Below are 14,813 nucleotides of genomic sequence, written 5' to 3'. Positions count from 1 at the left end.
TTTCGGGGTCTGAATTCGACTCTACAGTGTGCCTACAGGCTGTCCCTAATTTTTCTGAATTTTTTTCGGAAAACTGAAACGCATTTCCGGTACCTACACGTGTCCTAAAAAATTCCAAATCAGACCTAGGGCTCCTTTCGGCCAAAATCAGAATTCCGGCACGGCGGCTCCGCCGTGCTCCGGCGATGACCGGCAGCGATTCGCCTCGGGTTGGCCGTTTTCGGCCGAATTTGGCTACACTTGCATCGGTCCCTGCGATAAAACAACCCTAGGGCCCTCGGTGGGCCAAAAAATCATGAAAAACCAAAACTTACCGGCGGCGGTGCTCTCGGGTGCGGTGGCTCCTCCGTCGTGAGTCGCGTTTTGATGTTTGGCTCCGATCAACCTGTAGAGAAAAGAACGGTGATCACAGTGGTATAAAATTTGTATTGAACGGAGGCCGGGAAGGGCCTCATCGGAGGCAAAAACAGAGGGGGGCGCGGCGGCGCCACTGGACTTCGGCTAGGTTTTCCGGCCGTTTGACCGGTGGTTTGGCTCCGGTTTGGCCATAGGCGGACTCAGCATCGAAAAAGAGCCAGAGAGAAAAAATTTACCTCGATCGGCGGTCAAAAACTTCCCTGGTGCGGCGGCGAGTGGCGGTGGCCGGCTCCTCCGACGTCTGGTTCTTCTTCTCCGGCGAGGCACTGACGGCTAGGGTTTTGTAGTCAAGTGTGGGTGGGGTTATATATACCATTTGCCTTTTAATCTCAACCGTCTATCAAGATTAAATTTGGACCGTTCGATCGCGATTTAATTGCGATTAAATTTGGGCCGTCCATCGCGATGAAATCTGGGCCGTCCGTGCTCGATTGAATCTGGGTCGTCCGTACGCGTGAATCTGGGCCGTCCGTGCGTGCGGGAATGGATCTGGGCCGTCCGATCGCACGCACGCGGATCGCCTATGTGGCCCGTCCCCTGGTCAGCGTTTCCTTGCCACACGGCGTGTTCTGGTTGGCCGGGGTTGCTGACCGGACTGCTGACGTGGCACAACTTTTTTAAATTGTGTTTTGACCTCCAGTTTTCGATTTTCTTTTTAAAAACACCCCCAGAATCTAAATTTTCACCCTTTTTTCCCAAAATCAATTTCAATTAAATCCAGATAATATTTTTACCCAATTTTATCATTATTATTATTTTTATTTTTATTAAATTAAATTAAATTAAATCAAATTAAATTAATTAAAAATAAAAAAAAATTCAAATAAATAAAAATAAAAATAGTAAGATAAAAATTAAATTACTTGGGTGTTACAATTCTTTGATAAGTTTGTCATTGTTTTCATTAATGATATATTGACTTATTCATGGAGCGAGGTTGAACATGCGAAGCATTTGGCAATAGTGCTTGGGATATTTAGGAAACTGAAGTTGTATGCCAAGTTTAAAAAGTGTGAGTTTTGGTTAAATAAGGTTACCTTCCTTGGACATATAGTTTCAAAGGACGGGATAACAGTAGATCCAGTTAAAGTAGAATCAGTAGTAAACTTGAAAATGCCTACAATGGTAACTAAAGTCTGAAGTTTCCTCGGTCTGGCTGGATACGCCAGGAAGTTTATTGAAAATTTTTCAAAGATTATTATAGGAAGTGTGAATAAAGTTTTCAAGAACTAAAGAAACGGTTGGCAACAGCTCCAGTATTGCCTATTCCTAATGGTATTGGTGGATTCTCTATCTACAGTGATGTTTCAAAACAAGGGTTAAGATGCGTGCTAATGCAACACAAAAAAGTGATACGTATGGTTCTAGACAATTAAATAATCATGAGTAGAACTATCCTACCCATGACTTAGAACTAGCCGCCATATTTTTGTCTTAAAGATCTGGTGCCATTATCTATATGGTGAAAGTTTCGAGATTCATATAGACCATAAGAATTTGAAGTATTTGTTCTCGCAGAAAAAACTTAATATGCGCCAAAGGAGATAGATGAAATTACTTAAGGATTATAATTGCAAGATCATATACAATCCGAGAAAAGCCAAAATCTGAATGTCTAATATAAGAGATTAGGAAGATACCTAGCCAATATAAAAGTACAACCCATTTTGATACAAAAAATTAGAGAAGCTCAACAATATGATTTTACCTTGAAGTCAATTATAGAAGATCTCAGTAAGGGACTTATACCAGAATTTAGACTATCGGAAGGTGGTGTATTGAGGTTTGGAAACAGAGCATGTGTGCCGAATAATAATAGTATGAAAAATGAGATATTGGAATAAACGCACTGCTCTAGATTTGCTATGCACCTTGGCAACACTAAAATGTTTTAGAACTTAAGGACCAAATATCAATAGAGTGGGATGAAGAAGGATATAGTAGAGTTTGTTTCTAAATGTCTAATATTCCAAAAAGTGAAGGGTGAACGTCTGAGACCAGCAGGACTACTTCAACCCTTACTGGTAGCAGAGTGGAAATGGGAACATATTACTATAGATTTCGTTGTGGGTCTACCTAAAACAAGATCTCAACATAGTGTTATATGGTTTATCGTTGATAAATTAACCAAGTTTACTCATTTTCTGGCTATCAAAGTAAATGACCCACTGAACAAGTTGGCCAGACTCTATATCAAGGAGATTGTGAGATTGCATGAAATTCCAATCAAAATCTCCTCTGATTGAGATCTCCGCTTTACTTCAAGATTTTAAACCAATTTACAGAATACCATGGGGACCAAGCTATGCTTTAGTATGACTTTCCATCCTCAGATGGATAGTCAATCAGAACTGACAATCCAAACTCTAGAGGATATGTTATGGGCTTGCGTCATTAAGTTAGGAGGTAATTAGGATGATCATTTACCTCTGATTGAGTTTGCGTACAATAACAATTATCAGTATAGTATTCAAATGGAACCCTATGAGGCTTTGTATGAAAGATCCTGCAAATCGTCTATCTGTTGGAAAGAAGTTAAGGAACAAAAACTAGTTGGACCTAAATTAGTAGAAGAAACTACAGAGAAGGTGAAATTGATTAGGAAACATCTTCTGACACCTCAAAATAGGTGAAAATGATAACTTGTAGATGAAGTGACATATGAAAAGTGGTAACCTTTTAGATGAAATGACATGTGAAAAGGTCTTTTAAATAAAACGGCAAATGAAAAGTGGTAACATTTTAGATGAAGTTACATGTTAAAAGGCCTTTTAGGTAAAATGATATGTGAAGAGTGGTAACCTTTTAAGTGAAAAAATATGATGAAAGGTGACAACTTTTAGATGAAATAGTAAGACGAAATGGTGGCAAATTTTTTCTCGTGGTTTCCCACTCCTATAAATAGGGGATAGGAGAAGGGAGAAAGAGAGATTTCGAATAATAAAAAATTAGTAAGAAACATAGAGGTGAAGGAAGAAGAAGGAGAACAAAGTGTGTGATATTTGATAATATTTTGAGGTTTTAGATAAAAACCTTAGGAAAACTCTATTAAATTTGTGAGAGTAAAGAAAGGTGAAGAGAAGAAGAATAAGGCTCATGATTAAAAAGAAGCTATAAACTGTTAGAAATGTAAGATTTTTCTTAAATTTTAAAGTTCAGTTTCTTTTTTATTTTTGAGATTAATTTTTGAGTATTGTGTTGGATATTTTTGAGTAAAGAAAGTCACCAAAAATCATCTCGAAAGTCTGTCGAATTGTTTAGAGAAAATAATCATAAATAAGGCCGAAACTCTGCTGGAATTAAGACTACGACTGTTAAAGAACTAAGGTAAGTTGATATTATGAATTCATAGCCTACGTAGTTTTAAAGTATTTTACATATTTTCAGTATAAAAATGTACACATGTTTAATTTGTCTTCTGTATTTGTTAAAAAACTATTTATTAAAATTTTACTTCGATATAAATGCTATTTTACTTAGTGTTTTCAAAATGTGATTTTAATTTGTGTGCATCACTAATTATGGAAATAAGTTATTTCAAAAGCACTTGCATTATGCTCGACTTTAATCTGGTCGTACATAATCGTTCGATGTTGGGTGAACTGGCGACGTGATAAGTGTGTACTCATATATAACCATTTTTTGTTTGAGTGTGTGTGGAAATAGTCTGATATGCGCGCCCTAACCGTTCTGTGTTCAGGGAGGTAACAGTGTTTCAAGGTACTCATGTATGTCGTTCTGTGTTCGGGTACATGGGGAACCAGTAATAAGTATCCGTGCCTATGCATAATGTATGGTAACTGATTGATCCTCCATAATAGTGATGAGGTATACAACATGTATAGGTTTTTTGATTTATGCTTTCGTCTTCTGATTTGTATATGTTTTGAAAAGATTATTTGATATATGTTCTGTTGTGTGTAAAAAAACTATATATTACATGTAGTATATTGTGATTTTATAATATTGCTTATTGGGATATTTTATCTCATCCTTTCTATCACCCTCCAAATACAGAAGATACCATTGTAGAGTGAGCGATGATATGGAGGAAATCTCTAAAGACTAGACTCTGATATTAAAGTTACTGTTTTATTTTTTTGTTTAGTAATGTAAGTAAGAAAATTTAGAGTCTCGTACATATGTTTATGTTTTATATGTAAGGGATATAACGCTTCTGCGATTCTTTTATTATTAATAAATTTAAATTATTTTACTTAACTCGAATCTATATGATTAAAGAAATATGTTCCGATCACCCTATAAGACGGGGTATAGTCCGTGACAAATTTACTTTATGAACTTCTTTGTGATTTAATTTTCAAAATCTATTGGTAATATTACTATTATTATTTATTATGTATTATTTTAATTTTTTTTTCTTTTATAATTTTAAGCATTTTTCATTTTATTTTATTTCTAATTAATTTCTAATTCTTTCTCTATACAATTTTTTTTTCTACCTAATTCCACTCACCAAATGTTTTTTCTAAAATTTAATATTCGATCTTAATTCTCTTCTCTCTCTATTTATAGTACATCCAAAATGCTAATAAATCACCAAGCCATGCTCTCATACATTTAATTCACACAAATGAAAATAAGCCAAAACAGATCTTGTTTGGACCTTTCCTGGCAGTTTTAACCGCCTGGATGGGTCTAAAACTAGTTTCTCAAACTAACCCCTCAACCCTTATTCACCTGCAAATAAATTTCATTTTAATTGATGAAAACAATTAAAAATCGATACAATGAAGGCTTCGGGGTACGTAATAATTATACATATCAATTTTGAAGTGTTTAAGGCGTGAATTAAGCTCTAAAAACTATTATAAAAATCGAAGAAAACCTGCACAAAAGTTTCCTTCTCGGGTCAGTGACAAACTCAAGATTCATGCATGCAAGGCTTGATTTTGATCTAATTTGAACTTTAAAAATATCATACTATATGCAAGCTATCTCTAGAGTATTTTATTTAATTAAAATAATAAAAGAAACTCCATAAATTCACTCACGAAAGTTCATGTTTGATAACACCGAAGGGAGTTGGGTCACCAAAAAACCAAGTTGATTTTCACATTTTTTCGGCTTTGAACCATCGTTGATCATCTCCCTTTCGTGGTTTCATTTCTTTCTGGTACGATTCCTCCCTTTTCCATCACTTTTTTCTCTTTCCTCCACTGCGAGCGGTGACTTTTTCTTATTTTCTTCCTCTTTCTTCCCTCTCCTCTCTTTCCTTTTACTTCTTCCCCACCAGACATGGCGATCAGCAGGGGAGTGGCCGGTTTAAATATTTTCCTATGATCAAATATTGACCGCAAGACGTGGCTACGTGCGGTCCATGTGATCTGGGCTCATTAATGGCAAAAATGTAATTCTACTCTGTGCGCCTCCCTGCCATTAGATCGCAATCTTTGTCCATCAGGACCGTCTGTGCGTGAGGCTATTGGATTACCTTGGAACACATGCAGGCCATTCGATCGACATCTCTCTTGTGAGCCATTGGATCACAATCATTACCTTTGCACACTGGGAAGCCATCTGATTTGCATACCCAAGTATGATCGCGTGGCTGACCACATGTGCAGGTCAGACGTCATGCAGCTTTCTACGATTGGCTTGCAACTACGTCACTTGTTGAGCTGGGACACATTCTAGAAATCGCACTAAGGTCCTGATTTTAAGTTTTCTTTGCATTTTGGCCCTTGAATCAATTTTTTAAATTAGAAAGTGCTGCAAATTGATTTAAATTTGTTCAGTTTGCTCCCTAATTTAATTAATTATATATTTAGGGGAAATTTTGATGTTTTATAATTTTCTTAAGTTTAATTTGTATTTTAACTAATTTATTCTTAATTAAAAACATGAATTAAAATTTAATTTAAGGATAAATTAAAATTAAATCCCTTATACATATGATGTTACATGTGGTCCATTATGACTACTCTAATTTAAGAAAACTTAATGGTTATAAAATGTTAATTTCGCTAATATACGTAATAACCTCGTTAAAACTTAACTTTGTTGACAATTGTAACCTCACTAATATATTAATAAATTAAGTACTTGATTCCACTCAATAAATAATTATATGTTGACCACTACTATATCATTAAATAACTAATAATGTACTTAAAACTATTTGTAAATAAATAATAAAAGAAAATTATACTTAATAATTTTGGGACTAATGGTTCCAAAGTACCTTTAACATGGGAATGGTCTTGTTCTTGAGTACCCGGCCTTGCTTATCAGGAATGGCCATTGGCACCTCTTCATAAGTCAAGTTCTCTTCAATCAGAAGTGCCTCATAGTGTAGCACATGAGACAGGTCAGGATGATACTTGCATAGTATAGATACATAAAATATGTTATGGATCTTGACTAACTCTTGTGGAAGTGCTATCTGATACGTAGAAGTACTCATCTTGGCCAAGACCTCAAAAGATCCAATGAAACAAGAACTCAATTTTTCTTTCTTTCCAAATCTCATGATGCCCTTCAGTGGTAATACCTTCAAGAATACATGGTCACCAACCTGAAATTTTAGATCTCTCATGCAATTATCTGCATAACTCTTTTGTCAGTTCTGAGTAATTTGGAGATTACTTTTGATTAATGCAATCTTAAAATTTATTTCTTCGATTAATTCTGGTCCATACAATTTTTGATCCCAAACCTATTCCCAACACATTGGCGATCTACAGGGTCTGCTATAAAAAGCTTCACATGGAGTCATTCCAATACTGGATTGATTGTTATTATTGTAAGCAAACTCGGTCAAACGAATGTGAGCATCCCAATTTCCTCCAAAATCTAGAATACAAGCTTGAAGCATATCCTCCAAAGCTAGGATGGTTTTTTCTGATTACCTATCTGTCTGACGATGAAATATTATACTGAAGGATAGCGTAGTGTCAAGATCCTGTTGAAGACTTATCCAAAATTTAGAAGTAAACTGGGAATCTCTATTGAAAATCACTAAAATAGGAATTCTGTAGAGTCTGATTACCTATCTAATGTACAACTTGACAAGCTTTTCAAGAGAATTTGTGGTCTTTAAAGGTAAAAAATGAGTTGATTTGATCATGTCCATAATGACCCATACTGCATCATGACTTGACCTGGTTCTTGGTAGCCTTGTTACAAAGTTCACAGTGATGTGCTCCTATTTCTATTCCGGATAAGGATAACTTGAAACAACACACTAGGTTTCTGGTGCTCAGTCTTAACTCTCTAACAAGTAAGAAGTGATTGACAAAATCAGAAGTATCATTTTTCATACTTATCCACCAATATCGAGATCTCAAATTCTTATACATCTTTGTGTTACCTGGGTGGATTGACATTCTAGAACTATGGGCTTCCTCTAAGATTTGCTTCTTTAGGTCTTGATCATCAGGAATACATAATCTATTCTTGAATCTAAGGATCCCATCATCATGAACCCTAAAGTCAGTCTTCACATTCCATTTTGTTTCCCTCTTTAAGGCTTGTATAGCTATGACGCCACGTTTTAAGAGGAAATACTATAACAAATAATTCTAAGTCATGAGTTGGATAGTTTCGTTCATGGTTCTTCAATTATCTTAGACCATAATTGATGACTTGTTATGCTACATTAAAACACAACCTAGGCCCAATTATGATGCATCTATATACACTGCATAACCTCCAAAACCTCTAGATAAAGCTAACATTAGAGTAGTAAAAAGTTGATTCTTAAGCTCTTGAAAACTGTTTTCACAAGCATCTGTTTATTTAAATTTCACATCTTAGTAAGTGAGTAAGGTGAACTGTAATCTTAGAAAATCCCTCGACGAATATGCAGTAATACCTGCCAACACTAGGGAGCTTTGGATTTCTGTAATAGTGGTAGCATGCTTCCAATTCACTATTGTATCAATCTTGGCATAGTCTATTATGATTCATTCTTTAGAAACGATATGATTGAGGAAAAAGATTATGTCAAGACAGAATTCACATTTGCTTAGCTTAGAATATAACTTTTCTCTTTTGAGAGTCCCCAAAACACACCTCAAGTGTTCAGCATGTTCATCATTAGTCTTTGGAGTATATCAGAATATCATCTATGAACATGATAACAAACTTGACCATATAAGGCATGAATACCCAATTTATTAAATCCATAAATACTATAGGAGTATTAGTTAAACCAAAAGGTGAGACCTTGAATTCAAAGTGGCCATATCTGGTTCTGAAAGTAGTCTTTGAAATATCTTCTGCCTCGATCTTGATATGATGATACCCAGCCCTCAAATAAATTTTTGAAAATACCCTAACATCTTGCAATTGATAAAAAATGTCATCAATCCTTGGTATACGATATATGTTTTTGATCGTGACTTGGTTAAGAGCCCTATAGTCAATATACAGTCTTTGGTTCCCGTCCTTCTTTTTCACAAACAAGACTGGTGCACCCTATGGAGAAATGCTAGGGCGGATAAAACCTTTATCTAAGAGTTCCTGAAGTTATTTATGTAACTCTGCTAATTCTACTCCTCCCATTCTATAAGGAGTAATAGAAATAGGTTGTGTGTCAAGCATAGGATCAATAGAGAACTCTATTTTAATCTAAATGGTCAAGGCACCATTACAACCCATCTTTGCTTATCAGTAGTATATCCCTAAAGTATCCCTACTCAACATAAAGCAACAAGTAATTCTCATTCCAAGGTATGTTTAACTGCACATCTGTTAACAACCATTTATATATATATATACACCATTCCCTTGTAAGGTTCAATCATCATGTTCTATATAATCCGAAAAGAAAAGAAAGTACCCATAATACAAGTATATCAACTCAATTTTGTGTGTGTTTGTGAAAGTATAATCATGTGTTATCACTCTCAGCACTCTTTGTGACCTTTATATGTTGGGATCTGTTATTGGTAATTCTTATTTTTATTCCTACTTCACCAGATTTGTAATAAAAATAGTAATGAGCTACACATATCCACTAAATCAAATTTAGAATTGAAAACTAGCGAGATGAAATTAGTATCACCTGTATTCAAGAATTACTCTCACTACACTCCCACTCCAACAGCCCTTATTCACCCACTTCTGTTAAACTTCTAGAATTTCTATGCCCTCGGTTTTTGTTAATATAACACACTTACACCTGAACCAATCTCATAATAGAGCCTTTGTATTCCCTACAATCTCTCTTCCCAGGATATACTCTCCACTATCACTAAAGTTATATTTTGTCTCTGCCCATACCTGACGACTCCTTAAATTCACTTCTAGCCAATCCCCTCCTAGTACTAATATCCCATTCACAGTAGACTTTGAATCTCATATGCCTATATTAACACCCCACCCACAACATACTTTAAATCTCATATATACAAAATTAACAACCCACTCACAACAGACTTTAAATGTTATTTATCCATAATTATACTCAAAACTCACATATTCTACATAACAAAGTACCAGTGCATTACCAGAACAAATACACACCACACGACCCAAAAACGGGCCACACATGCAGCTCCCATTGGAGCGCACAATTCTGGAAATAAAATGGAAAATAGAAATTCAAATGTAAAACACATATTTATTATGCACATTTCGACCACTAGGTGGCCACTCACCCACACATATCTGTTCCACCCGTCAGAACCAGGAATTATCTCCCTAGATTTTGGTTTCTTTCACTATTTTTATTTTTCTACATACACCCACAAGATTTCTCTATGTTTTGCTTTCCCATTCTTTTACCTATTTTCTATCCATCATTCTTAGCCCTTCGTCATTTCCCTTACTTGTTGCCCTCACTGTCTGAAGATCTGTCTCCCATTTTCTGATATCTGCACCTTTCTCTCTTCATTTTCTCAAATCCTATAGTCAAGTCTAAATTAGGGTGTGTTTAGCTCCCACTTCTACTCCTATTTTTCTTCTTCTCGTCTTAATTCTACCAAACTATTTAGCAATTTCACCTTGAACTTTCACCCAAACTCCCAACTATTTTCTGGATAATACAACTTCCTCTCCCTAACCCCTCTAATATATCATTCTCCACGTACACTCTTTCTTTATTCCTTCTTTCTCTCTCTCTCTCTCTCTCTTATTGCGAGAACATTTTCACTATTTCGTTTTCCTTAACTCCTAGTAAACATACATCATATCTGATACAAGAATTGAATGTACAAATCTCAGATTCAGGGTTGGAATTTAAATTTGTCTTACCTCTTGCTCCCGAATGGGTTTTCATTTTCAGTAATAGTCTTTTTCGGACCCTTCTCATCCTTGCTGATTTTCGATGAAAATTCCTCCTTCTAATCCTCTGTAAATCATCATGCCCATCCTCTCTCCGATTAACCTCCTATCTCTCACTCCCTCTCGGCCTCTCTCAATGCAGCTCGCCTCCTCTTTTATACTAGGTTCAAAAGATCGTAGCCGTTGAAAGAATTTATGTCATCCCAATCGTCCATCGTAGGATCTATTAATCTGTACAGTTTGAGATGCTTGGTCAACACCACTTAGACTCATTTGAGTTATTCTTCACTCTGGTGAAGTGTTCACCTACACACATGGCAGAGTCTGATTGGCTCTCTAGCTCAATGACTTACATGTTTGCTTTTTGGGCCTTTATAATTTCGTCGCAGTTATGATTATTCCTACTCAATTAAGTCCCTACTTTTGATATCTTTACTGGCCCAACTCTAGGAACTTTCAGGCATATTCTGACACAGTTATATCACCCTGGACCAGGTGTGCAAATTCCATTTTCTTCAGATGTCGGAGATGCTTTGGGAGGTACTCTGCATTGAAAGTCATCAGGAACTGTTCCCAAATGTAAAACACATATTTATTATGCACATTTCGACCACTAGGTGGCCACTCACCCACACATATTTGTTCCACCCGTCAGAACCAGGAATTATCTCCCTAGATTTTGGTTTCTTTCACTATTTTTATTTTTTTACATACACCCACAAGATTTCTCTATGTTTTGCTTTCCCATTCTTTTACCTATTTTCTATCCATCATTCTTAGCCCTTCGTCATTTCCCTTACTTGTTGCCCTCACTGTCTGAAGATCTGTCTCCCATTTTCTGATATCTGCACCTTTCTCTCTTCATTTTCTCAAATCCTATAGTCAAGTCTAAATTAGGGTGTGTTTAGCTCCCACTTCTACTCCTATTTTTCTTCTTCTCGTCTTAATTCTACCAAACTATTTAGCAATTTCACCTTGAACTTTCACCCAAACTCCCAACTATTTTCTGGATAATACAACTTCCTCTCCCTAACCCCTCTAATATATCATTCTCCACGTACACTCTTTCTTTATTCCTTCTTTCTCTCTCTCTCTCTCTCTCTCTTATTGCGAGAACATTTTCACTATTTCGTTTTCCTTAACTCCTAGTAAACATACATCATATCTGATACAAGAATTGAATGTACAAATCTCAGATTCAGGGTTGGAATTTAAATTTGTCTTACCTCTTGCTCCCGAATGGGTTTTCATTTTCAGTAATAGTCTTTTTCGGACCCTTCTCATCCTTGCTGATTTTCGATGAAAATTCCTCCTAATCCTCTGTAAATCATCATGCCCATCCTCTCTCCGATTAACCTCCTATCTCTCACTCCCTCTCGGCCTCTCTCAATGCAGCTCGCCTCCTCTTTTATACTAGGTTCAAAAGATCGTAGCCTTTGAAAGAATTTATGTCATCCCAATCGTCCATCGTAGGATCTATTAATCTGTACAGTTTGAGATGCTTGGTCAACACCACTTAGACTCATTTGAGTTATTCTTCACTCTGGTGAAGTGTTCACCTACACACATGGCAGAGTCTGATTGGCTCTCTAGCTCAATGACTTACATGTTTGCTTTTTGGGCCTTTATAATTTCGTCGCAGTTATGATTATTCCTACTCAATTAAGTCCCTACTTTTGATATCTTTACTGGCCCAACTCTAGGAACTTTCAGGCATATTCTGACACAGTTATATCACCCTGGACCAGGTGTGCAAATTCCATTTTCTTCAGATGTCGGAGATGCTTTGGGAGGTACTCTGCATTGAAAGTCATCAGGAACTGTTCCCAAGTGACTAGAACGGGCATGGTGGCCTGCTTGAGTTACCACCAACGACCTGCCTCTCCCACCAGCATGTATGTGGCGAGTATAACTCTCTGTTCAAGAACTACTCCAAAAGTCGTGAAAGCCTTCTCTATATTTGCTAACCAGTACTCAGCCTCTTTAAAGGAGAATGCCCCTATAAAAGTAGATGAGTTTAATCTTTTATACCTCTCAATGTAGTTCGGGTCCATCATTGGTAGAACTGGATCCCATAGAAGAAGGATGGGATTGTGCTGGGGAGGGACCGGATGGCCCTGTGGTGGTACTAGATTATAAGGTGGAGACACTGGATTGCTGTGGTGGTGCCAAGTGATGCGGTTGGGGCACCAAACTATACTGTGGTGGTTCCGGATGGTGCGGTTGGGGCAACGGACCATACTGTGGTGGTGCCAGATGGTACTGTGGAGAAGTAGGGTCGTACCAGGGTGTCTCAGGATCCTCCCGCTACAAGGATGACTCAAATTGTGGCAGCGGCAGAGGGTCAGGTAGCTCCCTCCTTTCCTCCTGGGCCTGCTGGGCAGCGATGAGTCTCTCCAGCATTTCAAATAGTCGGTCAACATCCTGTCGAAGCGAACCCTCTTGGGCTACTCGGTTTAGTGGGAGTTTTCCTCTCTTCATCTATCTGTACCTGCATTTTACAAAAAATGGTTGAGTAATAATTCATTTTTTTAGTGTTTACTAAGGTTTTTGTGTAAGGAATGGATCCGAGGAACGCGACTCTGATACCAATTGTAAAGGCCCAGAACTTAAAAGAAAATAAAGTCATAAATTAAATACGAAAGCGAAACAATAGAGTTTAGGGTTTACATTCATTACACAATAATTTAGAATACCCAATAGGGCTATGGGAATGACCATTGTAAAAGAACAAACAAAATCAAGGAAATAAATAAAGGGCAATATGCTGAGCATTCTAGGACAACTTTCACTAACTTTTAAAGGCAGTCCGGGTGGTGAACTATTCATAACCCTCTTATTGATCGAGATCTGGGTCTTAGTTTTCTTGATCTGAAATAACTAATAAAAGAGTGAGTTACACTAACCCAATAAGAATATCACATTACTCACCGATACAGAAACTAAAGGTTGATAAAAATCATAAAAACTACAAAGTGAGCTCTTGATTTAAGTAAATTCATTTATCATAAAAAAATCATTTATTGTATATATTTACCGTTGTGAGATTTTCAAAATTGACTTACAGAGACAATAATTCAAATAGTATTTTAATCTCATTTTTAAGTGAGCAATAACAACCACTTTTCCTTTTCATTTGTCTATTAATATCCCTGGGAGTTCATAAGGATGTCCCACTATATGTGAACCAATATTCAACATTGTCAACTAATCGGCTGTCCTTATACCCTTTCTTGAATGAGCACCAAAAATAATATTCCTCAATATTTTGTCCTGTATGAGGGTGAATAAGGCCGTCCCCATACCTCCGTCTGGTATGAGCGCCAAAACTACCAATTCTCAATACCTCATCCGCTATGAGACAATATTTACGGTAGGGTTCCTTATGTACCCGGTCCATCCACCATCTCCTAGGATAGCCAGTTAGGTTACCATTCATTAATTCACATGACTAATTAGTTTTTCGTTTGCATATTAATTACCAATTTCACAAATTAACCGTAATTCACGCAAGACAAGCAATATATATATCAAGAAAGCACAATTGAATCAATTAACCATTCTAGTATATCATCATGTATTTAAAACTGTAAATTCAACCATCAGTTAAACAGGACGACGAATAAATGACTAACCAGTTTTTGGCTCCATTAGTAGCTTGTAATTTTTCTCAAAGTCTTCTAAATTACACAAAATATCATATAATCGATTATTAAACTTCAATTCCATAATAGAGAATTAGGTGAGGGATTCTTATTCGAATTGGTGTCAGAAATACTTAACTTTCTACTGCGTTTTCTAGGGATCCCCAGGTTTTTCTTGAATTTTCCTACGAAAATTAAAACATGCTTTACATATATAAAAATACCCTAAAAAATTTAAAATCGGTGTTAGAACATTTTCTGGAAAATTTTAGAATTCCGACACTACGGAACCGCTGTGCTCCGGCAACGGCACTGCCTCCTGTAGCAGCAGTTTGTCTCAGCCTGGCTATGTTTGGCCGGTTTTATACCCATCCCTGCGAGAGAATAAGTTAGAGGGTCTCGGTTTGCCGAAAAAAGTCAAAAAATAAAAATCTACCGGCGGTGAAATTTTTCAGTGCGACGGCTCTGCCAGATCACCTTCGTGGCTGGGCATTTTTCTTC

General features: G+C 36.6%; 1 long non-coding RNA gene across 1 annotated transcript in view; it reads right to left on the bottom strand.

The window, feature by feature from the left end:
- Positions 1-11,193, bottom strand: part of LOC148239799 (uncharacterized) — a 33,285-nt gene extending 22,092 nt beyond the window's left edge. The window contains exon 1 of the long non-coding RNA XR_015816236.1: positions 10,639-11,193. This is a non-coding gene — a long non-coding RNA (uncharacterized LOC148239799). The remainder of the gene's footprint in view (positions 1-10,638) is intronic.
- Between the last annotated feature and the right edge of the window lie 3,620 nt (positions 11,194-14,813).

This window comes from Carica papaya, chromosome 9 (assembly GCF_054855325.1).
Source record: "Carica papaya isolate Zhongbai chromosome 9, ASM5485532v1, whole genome shotgun sequence".
In the NCBI taxonomy this organism is placed as follows: Eukaryota; Viridiplantae; Streptophyta; class Magnoliopsida; order Brassicales; family Caricaceae; genus Carica; species Carica papaya.
Note: the sequence above shows the minus strand (reverse complement) of the source record. Positions and strands in the feature narration are given on the sequence as shown.